The sequence below is a fragment of the Pituophis catenifer genome, unplaced genomic scaffold (genome assembly GCF_029215685.1).
Source record: "Pituophis catenifer annectens isolate HBS135680 unplaced genomic scaffold, rPitCat1.0.hap2 SCAF_1, whole genome shotgun sequence".
Lineage (NCBI taxonomy): Eukaryota > Metazoa > Chordata > Lepidosauria > Squamata > Colubridae > Pituophis > Pituophis catenifer.
The window spans coordinates 9806197-9830849 of record NW_027256881.1 but is presented as its reverse complement, the minus strand read 5'-3'; positions in this window follow the sequence as shown (position 1 = coordinate 9830849).

Here is a 24653-nt window from a genome sequence, read left to right as displayed (position 1 = left end):
CTGGTTGGACACTTGTATGGAGCTTAGCATCGAAATAATCAAACTAAGAAAAGCGGGTTCATATGGATACTCTCTGAAGGGCCCTATTCATTCTCTCTTTGTTTATAACATAGGCTGTGCCTGTAAAAGCAAAGATATCTCTTTGTATAAACATTCTTGAGGAACAAAGCAGACACATCTCTTATCTCTTTGTAAACACATTCCTGAGAATCAGATAAGGGAGATGGGCCTCTCGCCTGGTAGTATCTGATACCAAGCAGCCAGAGTTAGGTTTTGCTTTGTATCTTTACCATTGTTTCCCTATCTCTTGTGTGTAATATGAGATGTGTGGCCATAATAACGCCTTCTGATGACGCTGTATTTTGGTAACTAATAAAAGAGATTGTAGCTCTTTGTTTGCTGCTCTCTCATCCCGAGAAAACACTTGTCCTGTGTTTTTTCTAATCTGGACCATACATGAGGAGCCCGCCAGGATGAATTCAACATCTGGTGATCCCGACGTGATAACCCTGCTTGGTGCTATATGTCTCTTGGTAATTTCATACTCATTCGGCTGGAAGAAGCCTCTGCAAACCAGGGCCGGTCGTCTGCGGACGAAGCACCCTCCCATAAATCGTGAGTATGGAGGCAGAATTGCCAGGTACCCCGACATGATAGCCCTTGAGGCTATACGTCTCTTGGAACCCCTGTTCTCACCGCCTGGAAGAGGCTGTGCACCACGATTTAGCCTGAAACACGGCGACAATCTTTCGTGAGTATGGGGGGGAGGTCTTTCCAAGCAGCAGACGCAGTATCTGAGGAGCTTGGTGAGATATCCAAGACTAATATTATTGTTTTTAAAAAAAAGATAACAGGAAAGTCCTGCCCATGAAAATAATTTGATTTACCTTCTAAAAAACTTTTGGCAATAAAAGGGCTCTTTAAAAGTGAATCTGTGGAAGCAGATGGGAACATGCCTCCACAAACCTCCCCAGCCCTGAAAAATTTTTTGCACTCTGGAGATTAGTTATAGAGTGTTTAATGATACAAAATAAATAAATAAATAAATAAATAAATAAAAGCCTTCAGGACACTGTTAATAGTTCCTTTTCAGACTTTGTTGAGAGATTGCTCTCACGTTAAATCACCCACGCAGACGCACGGCATGAAATTAAACATCAGCTCATTCTGAAGGAGTCAGTTACACCCCCACTAAGCAGAATTTAAAGAAACAGTTAGACAAAAAAAAGGGGGATGGATAGAATAAATTGCTGAAATGCTTTCAGTGTGTCTGCCAGCTGCAATTTTGCAAGCTTCTTCTGAATGTGCTTAACAAGCCTTCAGAAAAATGCTTGTTTCTGGCAAGCGTCAACAAGCCTTCTCTAACATAAAGAAAGAAAGCTAAAAAACAACACCACTTAAAAGCTATTGTTGGGCTGGAAAAAAATCTTAATTTGGCAGATATGATTAAAGTGTGTCAGGATCATCGTATAGATGACATTTTAATTGGAGTACAAAAAATACAACCTAATTGGCTTTTTGAAAATACAAAATGATTTATGTGTAAATGAATTGCACATTGCCCCAGAGAAAATACAGCTCCTTATCTGTATGTGCAATCTCTTTCTGCTCCGGCTTTTAAAGTTACCCAAAGTTAAATTTGCAACAATTACTGGGTACTATTAATTGGGACTGCTCATATTTCTCTTTACCTATGCATTTACTTAGCCTATTATTTGAGTTATTGACTAAAAGAAAAAGCCAGGAGATTTAATTCTGTTTTAGAACAGTAAAAAGTACATTGCTTTATTTGTCTCATTACCATCTAAAAATGTTTTACCCTTTATTTAAGCTATTGCTGAAATTATAACCTTGGGACGTAATCCAGACTGTCGAAGAAATGGAACTGATCTAATAAATATTATTCTTTCTATCTCAAAATCTGACTTTTACTTTTGTCTTCGGAATGATTCATCTCTTCAGTGTGCTCTAACTGACTATGTAAGCTGTATTTCATATCATTTGCCTAAAGATCCTAGGTTTACTTGCTTAATGATTTTCTCCAGAGGAGCCACTGCTTACAAGGACATCTGGAAAGAATCTTACACTAATTGTCTGCGACTATCTTAGCTTTTACACTTTTTCTCAACAAGCTTTTAATTTGATCTCTGACTCTCAGTATGTTTCTCAGGCTGAAAAAATAAATAAATAAATAAATAAATTGTTTATTGTTCTTCCCACCCGGGGTTTAGCAGGAAATAAAATTAGAGCCTGTCTAAATGGGAAGACTCAGATAATTTGAATTAATCAACTTGAAGTGATTTCTGTTAAAAATATTTTGTTGATGTACATCTATAATGATAGTGTGTGGAATTGATATGCTTGGCTGGCCAGCAAAAAATTGACTGGGTTTGAACTTGAAACTGTGGAAAACCGGGCAATGGTTATGGGCCCATATCACCTTTTGTGATTATGACTGTTGCCTGAATTTTTTCACTGTTTTGGGAATAAACTAGTTCATTGAAATAATTTGAATGACTGATTCGCATGAAGGATGTATTATACAAAAGGTCTGATTGCAGTACAGATGTGAATGGGTGTGTATTGGATTGCATGAAATGTAATTTTGTGTATAAGCATTTTTTTTTCTTTTCTCTCCCTGCCCTCCGAGGAGAAGGGAGGCTTGGTCTGTTTTAAAAATTTTTTCCTTTCCCTCACCCCCTCCCTTTTTTTCCCTGGGAGATGAGAGGCACGAAAAAGGGGGGGGGGGTACTTTGTACTTTTAACCATTTTTTTTTTCTCTCAGAGAACCAGCCAGAGAAAGGCGGGAGTGAAAGGGTGATATCTGATACCTGCCTTTGCAGAGCACTGAACGGCTCAGAATGCAATTTTGATTTTTTTCCTTCTGAATATTTTTGACGTTTTAAATACTTTCATACCCAATTCTATTTCAGAGTATTGACTCAAAATGCTCCTTAATGTTTTTATGTCTACGTGCATTTTGCATACTTAACAAATGGCATGTTTGTTCTTTGTTTGTCTGTTGTTTGTTTATTTGTTTTTTTGTTTGTCAGCAGCAAAAACTGCTGCCATTTTTAGGAATTATCACAGAGATGAGTTAGAAATTACAATATGTAGACAGAGAGATAAAATACTTAGGACATTTAATTAATGAAAGAAGTAACACCTGAAGAGTTGAGGAAATTTTTAGGATTGACTGGATATTGTAGGCTGTGAATAGATAATTGTGCTATTTTGAATAAAGACTGGTATGCAAAGAACCCAGTGTTATAGGGAATGTAAGAGAGAGTTAGTGAAGGAAAGCAGAAAGTTGACTTTTGGAAGTATGCTAGTTTACAAGGAGATTTAGAAGGACAATCAGATATTGGTGTAAAGAAGGAGTTGAATTGTTTAAGAGAAAGTTGGTTTGCACAGACTTGGGCTGGCTTGGAAGTCAGAATGGCAGTGAGAGAAGGACTTGAATGTTTAGTGTTATAAGGAGATTTGTTTATTGGAAGGTTATAGATGTTGTGGGTAGCGGAGACAGAGATTGGAAGAGGGAAATGACAAAGCTGCAACTGCGCTCATGGTTATATCTTCCATCACACCATGGGACAGTCATGCCTATTTTCATCAAAATAAAAAGCATTAGCGAAACAATTTGGTCTCACGGCAGCTGAAGCGACTGCCATCATACAACAATGTCCTACCTGTAGTCAACAAGCTCATTCTATCCCTATGGGTGTTACCCTAGAGGACTAAAAGCTTGTGAAATTTGGCAAATGGATGTAACTCAGTACCCATCCTTTGCCCCATGGAAATATTTGCATGTTTCCGTGGACATTTATTCAGGATTTATCATGGCATCTCCACAAAGGGGAGAAGCAACCAAACATGTAATAAATCATTGTATTCGGATTTCTGCATCGATGGGACGCCCAATTGAAATTAAAACTGACAATGGATCTACTACACCAGTACTGCCTTTGCAGACTTTTGTAACAAGTGGTCCATCACACACAAATTTGGCTTATAAAATTGAAAGAGGAAAAATGCCTCGGCCTCCCAGCCATGCAAAACAAACTCAATCTTTGCTTATATACTTTGAACTTTCTTAACCTGACTGGACAGCCTCCCACATCGGCTGCGACCCGTCATTTTTCTGCTTATCCATCAGCTGCCCTAAAACCAAAGGTCTATTTCCACCAACAACCTGATCCTGCATGGAGAGGACCTGCTGACCTTATTACCTGGGGCCATGGATATGCTGCTGTCCAGGACAATGATCGCATCATTTGGATCCCCAAAAGACACGTAAGACCATTTCATTTACAACAAAAAGAAGGAGAAACCCCTGGTGCTGAGATTTAAGAGAAAAAACATCTTGCTGAGTCCTCCCGGCAACAGACTCTTTAACGCAAGGTGGTGACCATCAGCTTTGCAGAACTACACCGGAAGTTGGTCCCCTGCGCACAGCGGAAGATTCATCAGGAGGAAAATACCTTCACATTGTACATATACATTTTAACACTTTCTTACACATACTAATGTTAGTAGAATTGTTTTTCTGATTTTGCTAGTAATTTTGTTTCACACGTATAAGTGACTATGATTTGTTTATGGCCTTGGACATTGTTAGCTTTGGGACTCTCAAGTGACCATGTAAGAACGCTCCTGCCACAAACGCATTGTCTATGCACAAGGTCCTTATTTTCTACCTAAGTCTACTCCAACACCTAAGGTTCCCATATTGACATTTCCAGCTGAGGGGGGAGTGGATAAGGACAATGGGCCTCTGTAACAATTGCATAAAAGAGACTATATATCATGGATTCTGGAATTAAGTCACAATCTTGCATCTATTGCCCCTACATCTCATGATCCTTCTTGTCAGCAGCCTCTATATTCAATCATGATGGGACATTCAAATAGCTGCTAATCGGACAAACTCCACTACTCCTATTTCCTAAACCACATCCATCACTGACACCAGGTGGCTCATTAAAAACTCAGATATCCAGAGGCATCTTGCCCAATCTCGGGTGGCAATGAACTATTGGGATCTTCATTTATTAAATAACTGGACAGTATATATGTTCAACGAGACTATCAAGGTGCTGAAGCTGATGAATAAAGAACTGGCTGAAATCAGAGAGGTAGTCCTACAAAACCGATATGCCTTAGCTAAAGGAGGCGATTGTGCCCTTATACATTCACGTTGTTGTACCTATGTATCTGATTATCAGTATAACATCACTCACACCATAGAACATATGGAAAACTTGATCAAAAAACAATCCCTTATCATCCAATGGATCTGGTGCCATTGATATCTGGGCTGCTCTTTGGTCATGGCTCCCAGATGGTTCTTGGTTGAAATTAATTATGCCAAATATTGTATCTATAATTGTACTGCTTGTTTTGCTTTGTTGCTGCATCCAATGTCTCCCCTCCCTTCTGCAAATGTGCAAAGGTTTTATTCCCTCCAATAGGAAGGACGTCCTGATAAGTGAAACCAAAGCCCTTCTGGAACTGGAGGAACAAATCAGGTGTGGTCAGAGGAGGTGCTCGGGACTTGCAAGATAGGGCTTCCAAGATAACTCAGAGGTTACAAACTCCTGACATGTGGTTTTCTTGGGTGTCTGGATTCGGATGGATTTACAATTTGTGTGAGTGATTTGTGGAAATGTACAACTCTGAAACATGATGGCCTACCTCGCTTGACATCTCCTGGCCACTTTTCCACTAACTTTATTCACCATAATAAAAGGATGGGTGAGCTAAAAACATTTGCAGAAACCAGATGGATGAAGAACATATTGTCTACTGTACTCATGATTATTGCTTTGCTTATTTCTGTATGTTGTAGTATTCAATGTATTACTGCTTTGTTTACTATGATGATAGACATGTTTCCCAGGCATAAAGAGAACATCATAATAACAACACAGCTGAACCCTGTTGCAAAAAACAAAAACAGAGGAAATGTGGGAATGCAGTGGCCATAGTACATGTATAGACCAGTTTAACTGGTTGGACACTTGTATGGAGCTTAGCATCGAAATAATCAAACTAAGAAAAGCGGGTTCATATGGATACTCTCTGAAGGGCCCTATTCATTCTCTCTTTGTTTATAACATAGGCTGTGCCTGTAAAAGCAAAGATATCTCTTTGTATAAACATTCTTGAGGAACAAAGCAGACACATCTCTTATCTCTTTGTAAACACATTCCTGAGAATCAGATAAGGGAGATGGGCCTCTCGCCTGGTAGTATCTGATACCAAGCAGCCAGAGTTAGGTTTTGCTTTGTATCTTTACCATTGTTTCCCTATCTCTTGTGTGTAATATGAGATGTGTGGCCATAATAACGCCTTCTGATGACGCTGTATTTTGGTAACTAATAAAAGAGATTGTAGCTCTTTGTTTGCTGCTCTCTCATCCCGAGAAAACACTTGTCCTGTGTTTTTTCTAATCTGGACCATACATGAGGAGCCCGCCAGGATGAATTCAACACATAGTATGATACTTGCTTTCTTTGTGAGCCTAAATTTTAACTCTCAAACTTTTCTTATTACACAGAAACAGTACATACAGTTGCACAAACTGTAATACAGACATTTATTCTTAAAAACTGCCATGGGTGTACTGCCCTAATGTCCTGGGTGTGATATCACATCTTGTTTGAAATTTTCTTCTGATTATGCAGTGCCTGAAATGGGCTATTAGACAGTCCCTCAGCAAAGTAGAGCAAATGGCAATTTAGTATTGGAAATCACAGCTAGGAAAAAGTCATTGATGATGCTGAGAAGGAATGAAGGTACTTTTATAGTAACAATCCCAGGAAGGGATAGACATTTTCATTGGACAACCAAATGAAAAATCTACTTGGGTTATTGGGAAGGACGCTGAAGGAACAATAACTTAGAATAAAATAGAGATGGAAGCAGTGGTGAAATCCAATTTTTTTTTACTACTGGTTCTGTGGGTGTAGCTTGGTGGGCGTGGCAGGGGAATGATACTGCAAAATCTCCATTCCCACCCCACTCCAGGGGAAGGATACTACAAAATTCCATTCCCTCCACACTCCTGGGGGAACGATATTGCAAAATCTCCATTCCCACCCCGCTCTGGGGCCAAAAGTTCTGTTACCGGTTCTCTAGAACCTGTCAGAACCTGCTAGATTTCAACCCTGGCTGGAAGGGACTTTGGAGGTCTTCTAGTCCAGCCCCTTGCTCAAGCAGGAGATCCTATACCATTTCATATAAGTGGCTGTCCAGTCTCTTCCTTAAAACCACCAATGATGAAGCACCCACGACATCTGAAGGCAAGCTGTTCCATTGGTTAATTATCCTCACTCTTATGAAGTTTCTTCTTGATTCCAGGTTGCTTTTCTTCCTGATTATTTTCCATCCATTGTTTCTTGTCCTTCCCTCTGGTGCTTTGGAAAATAAATTAACCCCTTCCTCTTTGCAGCACTCTCTCAAAAACTGGAATACTGCTATCATGTTCCCCCCATTCCTTCTTTTCTTTAAACTAGCCAAACACAAATCCTACAACCATTCTTCATATGTTTTAGTCTCCAGACCCTTAATCATTTAACTTTAACTTCTTCCATCGGTGAAAAACAACCTGCTGGCATTCGTGTTACCTGCAGGAGAGCAAGTAAATCACATGTGTTATCATGTAAATGATATGACTTGTATAACTTGAGCTTTGACATCATGATCCTTTTGATGTAAATGGTGCACCTAATGGATATGTTATTTTAGCATCCCTTACTTCCTTCTACATGACAACAAGCATAGCTTTCTGGCATCACTCTGCATGTGGGGGATTTTTCATTGTACACACAGCTTAGCATTATAACAGATGACAAAAGATAAATTCTATGGTTTTCCCAAATCAATCTACGATGTTCAACAGGTTAAACCAGCACTATCAAGGAAGGCTGGCTTCATACATTGTGTGGTAATGCATTTGGTTGATTTTGCATTGCACTTGGTTTTTTGCTTAACCATCCAAATGGGCTTATTAGTGAGCTGTGATTAATAAACAGTGACTCTGTTGATTTTTGAACAGAGCCGATGAGTCACTTTAAATCCCTTTGGGGATGGCTGAGATTTGATGAGACACGTTCAGCACCATGGAGAGCTCACTTTACAAAACAGGCACAGAGAGAGAGGGAGGCAGGGAAGGAGGGAGGGGGAGAGGCAGAGGGAGGGAGGGAGGGAGAGAGAGAGAGGGAGGGAGGGAGGGAGGGAGGGAGAGAGAGAGAGAGAGAGAGAGAGAGAGAGAGAGAGAGAGAGAGAGAGAGAGAGAGAGAGAGAGAGAGAGAGAGAGAGAGAGAGAAACACCCCCCCAACTAAAAAAGACTCCGAGGCTTGAGTTTCCTCAAAGTTCCTTTTTATTGAAGATGTCATATTGGCACATCTGGGAAAACTCAGAAAGTTTCCAGGTTTTCCCCACCCAAGTGAAAGTTTAAGTCCCTGCCCAGCACCCACATGTCCATCACACGGTCCAATCATCCACCATCCAAACTGGAGACACCTCCCAGTCATCTGATTCCAGGTGCCAGGGCAATGCGTCCTTCACTCTCTGAGAAAGGAATGTTGTTTTGACTACATATCACCCATACTCTATGCAATCCCCCTTCCCATTTTCCCACAGAAGAAAATGTGGCAGGCCTGAAGGCTCAAATGTAAAAGATGGCTTCCAGGTCTGACAAGCCTTCCCCCCCGCCCAAATAAGAAAAGCATGTCCTGGAACAAGTGTAATACAGGGGGTTACAGAGTGAGTGTTAGAATTATATATCCTACCATGCTATGAGAAATTTGTCAATTAAACTTTGCTCACCTGGTAGGTCCATTAGGAGTCAACTTGTATTTGGCAGTATCCAGTTTTAAAATATGGATAAAGCTTTCAGCCCACACTGGGCATTTGTCTTGAATAGGATTAAATAAAAAATAATTTAAAAAAGGAAACAAGCTGTGGAAAATCCCCCCCCCCACACAAACCCCAGAAGAATGAAAAATTTGGAAAATATTAAAAAGGCAGAATAGTATATTTCCCTAAAGGAGAAATGGAGAAACATGCTCTTAAAGACAGAAAGCAGACTCAGCCTTTTTAAATAGCCCCCAGCAGATATTTTGTACCCATTAAGAAAGATTGGGCCAGCCTATTCGCAAAATATTCACATCAGATACCTGTACAATTAGAACAGCCCGCCCCCCCTCCCAGGGCAGTGTGTTCTCCCCACTTCTCTTCTCTCTGTATACCAATGACTGCATCTCTAACAATTAAAAAACAGTTAAACTACTGAAGTTCGCAGATGACACAACAGTGATCGGTCTCATTCGAGACAATGATGAATCCGCATACAGATGGGAGGTTGAACAACTAGCCTCATGGTGTGATCGGAACAATCCGGAACTGAACACACTCAAAACTGTAGAAATGGTGGTGGACTTTAGGAGAAACCCTCTCATACTACCACCTCTTACAATACTAGACAACGCAGTATCAACAATAGAGACCATCAAATTTCTAGGTTCTATATTGCAAGATCTAAAATGGACAGTTAACATCAAAAACATCATCAAAAAAGCACAACAAAGAATGTTCTTTCTGCACCAACTCAGAAAGTTCAAACTGCCCAAGGAGCTGCTGATACAGTTCTACAGAGGAATTATTGAGTCTGCCATCTGTACCTCTATAATTGTCTGGTTTGGTTCTGCAACCCAACAAAACAGATACAGACTTGAGAGGATAATTAGAACTGTGGAAAAAACGATTACTACCAACCTGCCTTCCATTGAGGACCTGTATACTGCACAAGTCAAAAAGAGGGCTGTGAAAATATTTACAGACCCCTCGCATCCTGGACATAAATTGTTTCAACTCCTACCCTCAAAACGACGCTATAGAGCACTGCACACCAGAACAACTAGACACAAGAACAATTTTTTCCCAAATGCCATCACTCTGCTAAACAAATAATTCCCTCAACACTGTCAAACTATTTACTAAGTCTGCATTATTATTAATCTTCTCATCATTCCCATCACCCATCTCCTTCCACTTATGACTGTATGACTGTAACTTTGTTGCTTGTATACTTACGATTTATATTGATATTGTTTCCGGATTGCTTATTTGTACCCTATGACTATCATTAAGTGTTGTACCTTATGATTCTTGATGAATGTATCTTTTCTTTTATGTACACTGAGAGCATATGCACCAAGACAAATTCCTTGTGTGTCCAATCACACTTGGCCAATAAAAAATTATATTCTATTCTTCTTCTTTTTTTTTTTTAAAGAACTTTAGCTCCAGGGTGATGGGATAAAGGACAAGGCATTGAGAAAAGTGGAAGCAATACTGGTCCATTAAGAAAGGCAGGTTAGAGGCCTTGGTGGCGTAGCAGACTAAAGCACTGTTAAGTAGCACCAGCTCCCTGCAATTACTGCAAGTTCAAATCTCACCAGGCTCAAGGTTGACTCAACCTTCCATCCTTTCGAGGTAGGTAAAATGAGAACCCGGTTTGTGGGGGCAATAAGCTGACTTTGTATAAAAAAGAACACCGCTTTGGGGGGGGGGCAAAAGCCCTACTAAGCAGGTATATACAAAAGTATGAAGGCTATTGCTTAATGCATTGTAAGCCGCCCTGAGTCTCCGGAAAAGGGCGGCATATAAATCGAACCAATAAATAAATAAATAAATAAATAAATAAATAAATAAATAAATAAATAAATAAATAAATAAATAAATAAATAAATAAATAAATAAATAAAATCAATTACAGATGCCTTACAGGATTAGGACTAAGGAAGTAATAATTATGACCCATCATGAGCTTTTGCGAAACAAGTAAAACCAATCAAATAATAAAAACACACAAAACAAGCCTCTAGATTACAAAATGTATGCAAATGATGAAATAAAAATAAATAATAATTGAATAAGAAATTGAAATGAGAATAAAGATAATTAGAAAATCGGGGATGCTCGAATACCATTTTAGATTGAACTGAAAAGGGAAACAACAGGAGAGAGGGGAAGGGGTAGAAAGAGAGGGAGGGAGGAGAGGAGAGGAGAGAAGAGGAGAAAGAAGAAATGGAAAAGGAGAGGAAGAAAAGGGAGGGGAAAGGAGCGGAGGAGAAGGTAAGAAGGGAGGAAGAAGAGAGGAGTGGGGGAAGAGAAGGGGAAGTAGGAAAGAGAAGGAAAGAAAGAACGAAGGAAGTAGGAGAAGAGAGAGGAAGGAAGAGAAGGGGAGGAGAAGAAGAAAGGTTGGAGTAAAGGTAAAGGGTAAAAGAGCAGTCCCAAAAAAATAAAAATGAAAAATGAAAGTTAAAAGAAAAGATGAATGAAAAATGATAAAAATGACGGTACATGTAAATGTGTTTATGAGAAATAAAAATTAAAAAATTATTAAAAAAAATAGATTACAAAATGCTGTAAAAACTGTATAAAAGCCCGTGTACAAGAAAAAAACCCAATTGTTCAGCTGACCCAAAACAGCACGCTGTCTTTGTGTGGTTCTGTTCACCAATAAATGGACCCTCTTCCCAATCAGCCTCCAGCCTCCATTTTATTTCCAGCATCTTTTTCTCATCTTGGAACTGAACCAGATGGATTTTTTTCTTCCAACAAAGCTAATAACAAGCACTGATCTGGAGAAAAGAAAAAAAAAACAGAGTTCTTGTTAAAAAGGTGAGTCAGAATACAGGCAATGATCAAGCAGAAATCAGAATGAACGGCTTAATCGTGTGTATGAGAAATCAAGCCAATCTTGTATTTTACTGTCAGTGAAAAGTCTTTTTTAATAGGAGAGTATGGACTATTAAACTCAATTATCCTGATGGGTCTTGTGTCATGAGGTGTAAAACTTGTCCAGCCTGGATAATTGGCAAGAGATCAAGTCACAGTTTCCCTGTCAGTCATCAGAAATTGACTGCAGAATCTTTGATCGGGGAACCAGCTCCCTGCTTGTTTTGTCTCCTTTATAGGGAGTTACTTAATATGTTATAAAGCTAACGTGAAAACAAAAAGAAGGAAGAAGGAGAAAAATAAAGAGGTCACATCCAAATTTCAAAGAAAAGCCAGAAGGGAAGTGATATTGAGCTAGTGAACAAGTATAGCCCAGAAAGAATTAACATTTCCCATTTTGGTGGAAAAAGTAACAGTGCTTGGTGCGGACGTATGAACCCAACTGGTGTTGGACCTGCCCAGTGGTGGGATTCAAATAATTTAACAACTGGTTCTCAATGGCCAACCTGATTCTGGGCGAATCAGGTGTTAAATTCCCCGTTCCCCCCCCCCCCCCCGCTATCAAAGTGAATCCTGGGGTCTGCGCTGCAATGGAAAACGGGAAGGAGGATGAGCAGGGTGAAGAAAGAGGGAAAGTGGCCTTCTCCTTCCCTCGTGCCAGCTGCCGTTTCTCCATTGCAGCACAGCGCAGTGCCCTGGATCCACTTTGATAGTGGGGGTGGTGGTAATTTAACAACCCGTTTGCCCAAACCGGTGCAAACTGGCTGAATCCCACTGCTGGACCTGCCCGAATGTAATGCCTGAATGCGAGGCAACATCGGTGGAGGGAAAAAGGCCCGGATAATGCTGCAGAACGCCGTAAGCCATTCTGCGTGCAGAATTAGTTCGCCCCCTCTGGTGCACTTCTGGATTGTGCCAGTGGTGGGATTCAACCCACTTAACAACCGGTTCACCGAAAATGTGAGTGCACATCTTCTGCGCATGCATGCACGCATGGCTTCCATGCATGTGTGTCTTCCGCCATGTGGTGAGGGTTGACCGAGCAGTTTTTCAGGGCCTGCTCTGTTCCATCTCTGCTCTCCGTGGCAGTAGCTTCTTCTCTCTGCTGCTGCTCTTGCTGGGAGAGAGAGTGTCTCTTATGCAATTTAGCAGCTGTGAGCTGCCACTTTCCTCTAAGTCCCATCCGGAAAGTGTGCAGCACAGAGAAGCAGCAGCCATGTTGAAGGCTGCTTCATGTCCCTGGAGGCGAGGCACGGAGATTAGCTGGACTGCATGGCAAAGGGAAGATAATATATAAGGCAGGGCGGGGTGGGTGGGGCAGGAGTAGCCGATGGTTGATTTTACCGGTTCTCTGAACTGCCCAACATCCTAACAACTGGTTCACCCGAACCGGTCCAATCCGGCTGAATCCCACCCCTGGATTGCACGCGAGCATGAACCGAATGAACTAGCAATTTTAGGCAGTCAAACAAGTAATCTGTATTAACACTGTAGTCTCCTGGCTAATGCACCATTGTGATACACTAAATAGACAAATTTAAGTTTTATAATATATTTCCTGTGCTATTTATTAATACATGCCTTGGATGTATTGTTTTAATGCCTTTGCTTTTTGCTAAAATAGATTTGGGATCTTCTAAATATCCCCCTGATATTTAGTGGGGACTCACTCCTTCCGCACTGAAGGACTCACTGGAGAAGAGCCTAATGCTAAGAACGATTGAGGGCAAAAGAAGAACGGGATGACAGAGAACGAGGTGGCTGGATGGAGTCACTGAAGCAGTCGGTGTGAGATTAAGTGGACTCTGGGGAATGGTAGAGGACAGGAAGGCCTGGAGGAAAGTTGTCCATGGGGTCGCGATGGGTCGGACACAACTTTGCAACTAAGAAGAACAACAACAACAAATATCCTCCACCAAATCTTTGGGTATAGAAATTATGCAGGGGATGAACTGAACTGATGAAGCTTCTTAGATTAGGAGCAAAACATCTCCAAGAATATACAGGGGATTCTGCCAATTTTTTCAGGAATCCCACTCATAATGAAAGTAATATCATGATGTACCCACTTCTGGTACATCAAAGGAAACAGCTCAATAATTACAGAGTCAATCAAGTCCAGAGATAATCCAGTAAAGTCTATAGCAAAAGTCCGGCAATGCAGAATGGCGTGGAAGCTTTCAGCTTTGTTCGTCACAAGGTTTGACTGGCCACCATGCTCCCTTTTATACCCTGTGGGGTGTGGTCCAGTGACTCAGCCTAATCTCTAGCACGCCTTTTCTTCTGTTGCGCGCGCTTATCTCTGTGACGCTGGCGTGGATCCAGCCAAGACTCATTACTCTCATCACTGTCCACCTGTGGCTGCGTGGATGTGCTTGGCCCCAGCCCTATCTCTTGCCCTTCGGCAGACACCGAAGGCATTGCCAAAGAGGAGGGTCCTGGAGAGGGAGGCCTTGCCAACTCCTCTCCTTCACTCTCGAAGTCCTCTCCTGCCGATGACACAGGCTCAGGTAATGGAGCCACAACAGCAGTAGTTTCATTTCATGTTGTCTCTTGAGACTTTTATGACAACTATGGGAATTTATGGTACCTTAGCCTTTTCGCCCACACCCTTGTCACTCTCATCCCTAAAAAAGTACAACAACTCTATTCAAATGTTCTTTTTTGAAATAACGGCAAAACAAGTTATCTTTCATCACATTGAATGAGAACTGGCAGAAAAGTAGCGGAAGGGATTTCTCTGACAAAATGTAATGTTTTTTAAATAAATATGGAGCCCACTTGAGTTATTGAGTAGATTAAAGATGCCCACAAGTTGAGCTCTGTTCACAAGCATGTTATTTTCATGGGAACAATATAGAATTTGGAGATCCTTATTCTCAGATGTTTCTTTTTAGGTTCCCAATCTAGTGAATAATCCTAGGGTTCCTATTAGACTTCCATTCAAGTACCAACCAGTAGTGGTGTATATGTGTTGTGGCCCGCCAGCGGCCTGTGCAGATTGTGGCTGATCCTGACAACAAGGAGGCTGGTGTGGGGTCGCGCCAGCAGCCGGCACAGCCAGTGCTCGTGTCGGACAGTGAGGAGGCTGAAGAGGCTGTAGTGCCAGAGTCAGAGACTCAGCCAGGGCCTTCAGAACCTCCAGAGGTTCCTTCAAGTGGAGACAGCGAAGTGGAGGAGCCTCTCCTCAATGCTTGAGCACGCAGGGCTGCCAAAAGGCAGGAGTGGCTACTCAGGAAGAGGAGGTCTCCTCGAGAGTAAGGTTTGAGGATAATTGGCCACTCCCTTAGCCTATTTAAGTCGCACGCAGTTAGTAATTTCTTGCTGGAAACAACGTGTAATTATTACAGAGCATTTTGGAGAGTGAGTGTCTTATCGTATCTTGTTTTCTGGGCTGGTTGCCAACCTTTGCCGGACTTTGTTTATTCTTGGTACGTTATAACTTTGATAAGGACCATTGGTGTGTGTCACAATCCTTGGGAATCCGGAGCCAGGGCAGAACAATATGCTTAGACAGAGTTAGCCACCTGTAGATAAGAAGCACAATAAAATCATCAACACCATATCATTCTTTTTGCCTTCCTATAATAACTTTGCAAAGAGTTTACTCTACAGTAGTGGTCAAAATTGTGGAAACCTTTTGGAAAAAGTGTATTTTCTAAAACTAGCTAATAGCACCACTTTTTTTTTTTTTTGGAGTGGTACCATAAAATTATATATCAATGGAAAGATAATTTAATCAAGAATGTAATGCAATAACTTTTATGAAGGATTTGCTATTAGAATAGCAGTTACAGTATAAAGAAGAAAAGTGAAACGTAGAAAAAAAATGAGATATACAAAAATGATCACCATAGAAAAAATGAGTTATGCAAAAATTATCATGTCAGTTAACACTTAGTTGGGTAACCTTTAGTATGAATTACAGCCTTACAACATCTTCCCATGGAGTGAACCAAGTCTTTTAGTTCTACAGCTGTTATCATGTGAAACCAAGATTGAATGATTGCTTCTATTAACTGGGTTTTATTGCTGGGTCGCTTCTGACTAACAAGTTTCTTTAGTCGGCTCCGTAGATTTTCAATTGGGTTAAGGTCTGGGCTATTCCCAGGCCATTCCAGCAGTGGAATAGAATTATCTTGAAACTCCAAAAAAAGTGGTGTTATTAGCCATCAAACTTCAAAAACACACTTTTCCCAAAAGGTTTCCACAATTTTGGTCACTACTGTAGCTATCAAGTCTAATTTTCAATAATAAAACTCCTCCTCCTCCTCCTTCCATACAGAGCACTTTTCATAACACCATTTGACCCAGTTCCAAAATATCAAAGCAATCAGATGCACATGGTGGAATGGACCCTATACCAGGAGTGGGTTCTAATTTTTTTTACTACCGGTTCTGTGGGTGTGGCTTATTTTCTGGGCGTGGCTTGATGTTCATGTGACAATTCTTTAGGATTTAGCAGAGGTACTGGTCTACCAGGCTTTTAACTTGTAGAGCTGTACCAATCTACCCATGTATTTTTGTAGGCACTGATCTACTCATGTATTTTTGCAGGCACTGATCTACTCATGTATTTTTGTAGGCACTGATCTACTCATGTATTTTTGCAGGCACTGATCTACCCATGTATTTTTGTAGGCACTGATCTACTCATGTATTTTTGCAGGCACTGATCTACTCATGTATTTTTGCAGGCACCGGTCTACTCATTTGTTTTCTTTTAACACTGATCAGCTGTAGGGCAGCCCTTTGAAGCCCGGAGGCAAGAGTTTAAACAGTTTTTTTCCCTCTAGCCATCAGCTGGGACTCAGGAGGCAGCAATAGATTGGGGGTGGGGCCAAATAACAGGTAAGAATAACACAGGGGATGGGGGGGGTACGTGGGGGGTGCGGGGGTGGGGGGCAGAACCGGTTTGGTGACGTCATTTCATCACCGCTACCGGCTCAGGGGAACCGGGCCGAACCGGGAGGAACCCACCGCTGCCCTATACCCACCCACCCACATTCTCAATGACTGATTTTTATTTAAAAGATAGAAAGTTCCTGAGTAGTCTTGAAATATTTATAAACAGAGTTTCACGCATCGGTGCCCAAGATACCCCGTCCTGCACAGATGTGTGTGTGTGCGTGCACCCTTCTGTGTGCCTGTGTGAATGTGCCTGTGTGAAGATACACAGAATGTGAGAATGAATACAATCACATACATCTGGAAATACAAGATCCAACATCCACTGAAGAAGACCTTCTTGGCGATGAAACTAAAATAGAAATCAAAGTTTTCTGAGCTAAGAAAAGGCAATTTATTCACCCCAGATGGCCACATCAAAAATTCATGAATGATTTGGGAAGGCTATTGCTAGCAGAGTCGAACATTTAGCTTTCATGTAATCAACTGCTCCCTTGTGACCGAGTTGACTTGTCTATGCTTGGAAACGGAGCAGAATCAGGCCTGTTGAATGCTTGGATGATCCTCATTGCTGTAGGCTAAATTGGGAAGCCAGAAACATCCCAGATAAAACCATGACAAACCACCTCCGTAGTTTTGCCAAGAAAAACAGCAGAAATGGGTCCTTGAAGTTACAGACAGGGATGAATGATTCAAAGGAGCATTTGCATTATTCTTTACTTTTACTTTACTTTACTTTATTTTGGATTTATATACCGCCCTATTCCCGAAGGACTCAGGGCAATGAACAGCCAAAAGATAAAACACACATAATACAAAATTTAAAAAAACAATGTAAAAGCACATTAAATAATTTGGCCCATACAGATTAAAACACCCCTATTGTTTTAAAACAAATTTAAAATTAACAATTAAAAGGAAGTTAGGCCAGGCCAGCCTGTTGAAATAAAAAGGTCTTGAGGGCACGGCGGAAAGTGCGTAAATCCGGGATCCTCCGTATCTCCGGGGGGAGCTCGTTCCAAATGGCAGGTGCCCCCACAGAGAAGGCTCTCCCCCTGGGGGCTGCCAGTCAACACTGTTTGGCCGATGGCACCCTGAGGAGCCCCTCTCTATGGGAGCGTACTGGCCAGTGAGAGGCTACTGATGGCAGAAGGCGGTCTTGTAAGTACCCAGGTCCTAAGCCATGGAGCGCTCTAAAGGTGGTAACCAAGACCTTGAAGCGCACCCGGAAGACCACCGGGAGCCAGTGCAGCTTGTGCAGGAAAGGTGTTACATGGGAACCACCCACACGGCCGCATTCTGGACCAGTTGGAGCCTCCGGGTGCTCCTCAAGGGAAGCCACATGTAGAGAGCATTACAGTAGTCCAGGCGGGAAGTGATGAGGGCATGAGTGACCGTGCGTAAGGAGTCCCGATCCAGAATGGGACGCAACTGGCGGATCAGGTGAACCTGATAGAAAGTCCTTCCGGCCACAGCTGTCAAATGCTCTTCTAAAGACAGCCGTGAATCCAGGAGGACACCCAAGCTGCGAGCCCTCTCCGTGGGGGCCAACGACTCGCCCTCAATAGTTAGTGATGGCACCAACTGACTATATTGGGACACCAGAAACCACAGCCACTTGGTCTTGGGTTGAGCCTGAGTCTTTTTCTCCCCATCCAGATCAGCACGGCCTCCAGGCACCGGGACATCACTTCAAGGGCATCATTGGGGTGGTCCGGGGTGGAGATGTATAGCTGAGTGTCATCAGTATACTGATGGTACTTCACCCCAAAACCACGGATGATCTCACCCAGTGGCTTCACATAAATTCTGCTGTGGTTGTTGTGTCTTTGAGTCAGTCTTGACTTATGGCAAATGCCTGGTTTAGTCCCTGTATTTTTCTTGGCAATATATATATATATAACTCCTTTAAATGGGTTGTTGAAGCACTTGGAGGTTTATCTGTATCCTCAGGGTCCAAGGTTGCAAATGACCAGGGGTCTGCAAGGAATATAAATCCTTCCATTCCCCACCATCCAGTCAGAGCTGAAGAAGCTTCTTAGATGAGAAGGGAAATGTCTTCAGAGGAAAAAACAAGAAAGTCCAGTTGCCTCTTGAAAAAAAGCATCTTTGGGACAAGGTGACCCAACCTGGTGACATGACCTGGATGACTGAGAATCTCTACAGACTGTTGTCACTTTGAACTGCCTGAGGAGGGGGTTGGACTAGAAGACCTCCAAGGTCCCTTCCAACTTTGTTATTCTGTTATTATACATAAGATTATGCTGTAAAGGAAGGAACCTCATCTTGTAGGTCTTGAATTGGTGGAGAAAAGGATCTCGGCCACCGTTCATTGTGAGCAGTTTATTTGTGTCAATCTATCTATTTGTTTTGAGTGATGGGAATGAGGTTCACCCAGGCATCAATGGATCATTTCTCGTCTAGCACTGGAATTATTAGGGAGGAGAAATGTTAGCTGTTGAAAACAAAAGAACCAGGGTCCTTTTGCATACAGATTTTATAGCACAGTTATTGATGTGTTATGAGTTATTCATAAGATGCACAGTTTCCACCTATATTCCTAGTTACAGCCATGCACTTGAAGATTCATCATTATGCTTATATTCCTCCAGGGTTTATAAGAGAACAGAAAATAATTTTCCTCCTCCTTAGTATTATTAGACCAATTGTTACTCCTGGCTTCTTCTGCAGACAAAGGAAAAGAAAACCCACAGACTAAAAAAATGTATTAGCCTTCAAACTGCTTTCCTTCCAATCAGGAAATCTCCAAGCTTGATTTTTTAGCTGATGTGGATGGTGGATTAAAAAAAAATAATCATAAATATATGGAGTTGCTTTTCTAAATGTGTTCACATCTCATACTAATCCCGATTTATTTAACCATGGTTTGTTTATAAGACACAATGGGCTAGGTCCATACAATGTGCTAAGGTATATATCCTGCTCAGTGGTGGGTTTCAAATTTTTTTACTACCGGTTCTGTGGGTGTGGCTTGGTGAGTGTGGCATGGCATGGCTTAGTGGGCGTGGCTTAGTGGGCGTGACGGGGAAGATTACTGCAAAATCCCCATTTCCTCCCGATCATCTGGGACTTGGGAGGCAGAGAATAGATGGAGGCCAGTCAGAATTTTTACTACCAGTTCTCTGAACTACTCAAAATTTCCACTGCCGGTTCTCCAGAACTGGTCAGAACCTGCTGAAACCCACCTCTGATCCTGCTTTGCAAAACTGGAACACTTGAGTCACTCGATAAATAACAAATAATCCCTCCTGATCACATTTGGTGCAGCAGTCCTCGAATCCTGTCAATTTGGTGAGGTTTTCAGTACAAGAAATTGCCCTCGAATGTCACAAATATCAATTCTCATCTGTCCAAGATATCACGACCAATTGGTAAGGGTCTCTTGGGATCTGTCATGCAAAACACTTTTTTTTAAAATTTGATTTATATGCTGCCCTTCTCCGAAGACTCAGGGCGGCTTACAATGTGCTCAGCAATAGCCTTCATCCTTTTTGTATATTTATACAAAGTCAGCTTATTGCCCCCACAAACTGGGTCCTCATTTCACCTACCTTAGAAAGGATGGAAGGCTGAGTCAACCTTGAGCCTTGGCGAGATTCGAACCCTGCAGTAATTGCAGGCAGCTGGTCTTAAGCAGCTTAATAACAGGGTGCCTTAAACCCTTGTACTACCAAGGCTCTTCCTTGGAGGATTTTATAAATTATAGCAATAGCAATAGCACTTAGACTTATATACCACTTAACAGTGCTTTACAGCAGTGGTGGGATTCAAATAATTTAACAACCGGTACTCTGCCCTAATGACCAACTGGGTAGGCGTGGCTCAGTGGTCATGTGACCATGTGGGCATGGCCAACTCAACATCACTCACGTCGATGGGCGCTTCGCCTTAGCTGTTACAATGTAATAAGGGTTAAGCAGAGAGGCAGTTTCTGTAAGCAGGGCAATAAAGTGTAGGCTAGAAACAACACCAGAATGGTTCCTTCCTGCCTTCCTTACAGGATTAGCCCTGTAAAGTGGAAAAAAACAAAATAAGATTTCTTCCAACAACCGGTTCTCCGAACTGCTTAGAGAATTAACAACAGGTTCTCCTGAATAGGTGTGAACTGGTTGAATCCCACCACTGCTTTACAGCCCTGTCTAAGTGTTTTTTACAGAGTCAGCCTATTGCCCCCAACAATTTGGGTCCTCATTTTACCCACCTCGGAAGAATTGAAGGCTGAGTCAACCTTGAGCCTGGTGAGATTTGAACTGCCAAATTCAAATCTGGCAGGCAGATTTGCAGTCAGCAGAAGTAGCCTGCAGTACTGCACTCTAACCACTGCACCCCCGTGGCTCATTATGCCTGGATTATAAATTAGGCACTCTTTCATGATGATGATGACGATGATAACGATGACGACGATGATGACGACGATGACGATGATATCCTCTATTTTTTTAAAAGAAAAAGCAAGTCTATATGAGAAGTTCAGTTCAACTGAACTGGGTTGATTCCTGGACTCCGTATGGAGAAATGCTCATTATTTTTGACTTGTAGTGCTGCTAATAATCTTTATGGCATGGACCAGGTTATCTGAGGAACCGACTCACCCCAATGGCCCACGCACCACTTGGTTCTGCAGAAGGAGCCTGCTGAAAATCCCGTTTGTCAAGGAATTTCAGCTGATGGGGTCTAGGAGAAGAACCTTTTTCTGCCAGGACCCCCAGCCTTTGGAACATCTTGCCATTGGAGGTGAGTCTACCACTACCCTTTTGGCTTTCCAGAAGGGCATTAAAACCTGACTCTGCTGGTTGTCTTGTGGCCCTGATGAGGGTACTGTATGCTGATGGATAATAAGATCTCACCACTATACTCTTGGTTTTCTAGTTTTTTCCTAATTCCTGCTAATTTTAATCTTTTTATATTTGTGGTTTTATTGTAAACCTCCCAGAATCACATTTGCTAGTGAGATGGGTGTCATACAAATTTAATAAATAAGTACATATCCATGATCTTGTCCATCTACTACATTTGTCATCATTGATTCTAGTCCATAATTTGCTTGTAACAATAGCTTCTGCTTCTGCTTCTGCTTCTTGAAGAACATCTCAAGGGAGCAGCCAATCTTCATTTGAGCCAGAACTGATTGACTGGCTCCTCTTATGATCTATTGTAGGGCCCATCTCCAAATTCATAATTCATCTACCTTTTCTTTCCTTTTGTTCTCAGTATGTTGCCACTGGGAATACATTGCTTTAACATGCTTTAACTGTATTGAATTTTGCTGTCATTAAAATACCCTCAGCTTTCATGATCTTTTCTAAATTTGTTTTTTATCTTCCTCCTTAGAGTTAATCATCTCTTCTCCAGCCCAGGCTCCATCTTTATCTGCTGCCGAGCCCAAGAAAAATCAATCTATCTGCCGTGTTCACTTTTCTACCAATTTAATGAGAATGCCGGTTGACATTATCTTTGTATTTTTCCAAGGTAGTATTAGCCTGAATTTTCATTTTTTTTTTAACTCTCAGTTTCCAATTATAAACTTGCTTTCTTTTGAGTTGACAAAATGATATTATCTGCATGTTTCAAATCATTAATGTGTCGAGCCTGAATCTGATCAGGTTGTGGGATTGTTTATTTACTTGGTTACTCTAATATGAATTCAGTTTGACACAGCTTTGGTTGAAGGCTCCATCCTCCTCAGCTCTCCCCTCCCCCCCTTCAGCTCCAAACGGTGTCTTCAATTTTGATTTCAGTGCCATCTCTTTCAGTCCTGCTGTAACACAAGAATATAACACAAGTTATTGTAAATATAATATTCAGTGAAGATATGTTAGGGGAGACATGATAGCAGTGTTCCAATATCTCAGGGGCTGCCACAAAGAAGAGATAGTCAAGCTATTCTCCAAAGCACCTGAGGGTAGGACAAGAAGAAATGGGTGGAAACTAATCAAAGAGAGAAGCAACCTAGAACTAAGGAGAAATTTCCTGACAGTTAGAACAATTAATCAGTGGAACAACTTGCCTCCCGAAGTTGTGAATGCTCCAACATTCTATTCCATTCTATTCCATTCCATTCCATTCCATTCCATTCCATTCCATTCCATTCCATTCCATTCTTCTATTCTATTCTATTCTATTCTATTCTATTCTATTCTATTCTATTCTATTCTATTCTATTCTATTCTATTCCATTCCATTCCATTCCATTCCATTCCATTCCATTCTTCTATTCTATTCTATTCTATTCTATTCTATTCTATTCTATTCTATTCTATTCTATTCTATTCTATTCCATTCCATTCCATTCCATTCCATTCCATTCTTCTATTCTATTCTATTCTATTCTATTCTATTCTATTCTATTCTATTCTATTCTATTCTATTCCATTCCATTCCATTCCATTCCATTCCATTCCATTCCATTCTTCTATTCTATTCTATTCTATTCTATTCTATTCTATTCTATTCTATTCTATTCTATTCTATTCCATTCCATTCCATTCCATTCCATTCTTCTATTCTATTCTATTCTATTCTATTCTATTCTATTCTATTCTATTCTATTCTATTCTATTCTATTCTATTCTATTCCATTCCATTCCATTCCATTCCATTCTATTCCATTCTTCTGTTCTGTGATGGCCCAGGTGCTCTTCCAGCGAAAATGGGGTCCCAAGCTCCATTTTCGGCTGCGATGGCCTCCTGCAACCCTGTGCCAGTGAAACAGAGCTCAGGAGGGTTGTGTGTGGCCCTCCCGAGCTCCGTTTTCACTGACAGAGGTACCGTGGGCCAGTCCTTCACTGTTTCCAGGGCAGATCCGCAGGCCAGATCTCAGTTTGACATCCCTGGTCTAGATGTATAGTATATGGCTACAAATGTTTGTTTGTTTTTTTCATACTGTTTGTAAAGAGGTTTAGGATCGTTTTCATCTTCCTTTAATTTCTATCAGGTTGCTCCCATTATTAGTCTTGTATGTTCTTCTCTTAATTACATTTTTTTTCCTATGACTTCACTGATCTTAAAATTGTTCCTCATTTTCCCGCCCTTGCTATACTGCTCCGTTTGTTGGCGCTTTTCAAAAAGTGGAGCGATTGCTTATTTCATTTAAAGGGAACAAAATTGTTCCGCTAATTTTAAGAAAATAATTCAGGGAAGGGCTGTGAGAGCAAGAGCTTATCGGGCCCCATACTGGTTCATAGGTTGCCCACCCCTATTTCTACACTCTACAGCTCCTAAGCATTACTCTGACATTTCCTGGTCTCCATTTATTAGAACTGCTGTTTTCTCAATGAGAAAATTATCAGAGAACAGCTCTGCTGTATACCATTAGCAGACTTTTCTGAACCGAACGTGAGCAAAATAGCTAAACAGGTGGCTCCTGGAGAGACCCAGTGAAGACAACAGATGGAAAGCCAACCAGGAAACACTCACGGAATTCATTTGCATGATAAACCTATATCCTCAAGGCAATCGTTCCATACTGCAGCATGTATAATAAATATTTGGGCGCCTTGATTCTCCCCCTTCGAAGGAAGTGAATTCCTCGGTTTAAAGAAATACCAGGAATAGAGCTCAGTTATAGACCAGATGTTTTCAATGTGTTGGGTTCTGGTTGCAAACCGTGAAGGACAAAAGGCTACAGGATAGGAAGCAAAGAATCATTTGACAGAAGAGAAGATGGCTGGATGGCTGAGTTTGCATACCTGTTGTGAAAGTCTCCAGGGTAGCCTGTTTTGAAAGGTGGAATATTCATTTTCGTGAGAGAAAGTGAAAAAATGCTCAGTCCTGTTGTGTGTAAGGGGTGGGGTTGGGGTTGATTTTGTTGTGACCTAGGCCCAAGTAGTTATTACCAGGCACAATCAGTCCTAAACAAACATATTTTATTAGAACAGCTGAGAATTACTTCATTCTCAGCTTAGTCCAAATTAACTCCAAAACAAATTATGTTATGTTATGAATTAAGTTCATAAACAGTCCTTCAGCCTTATCA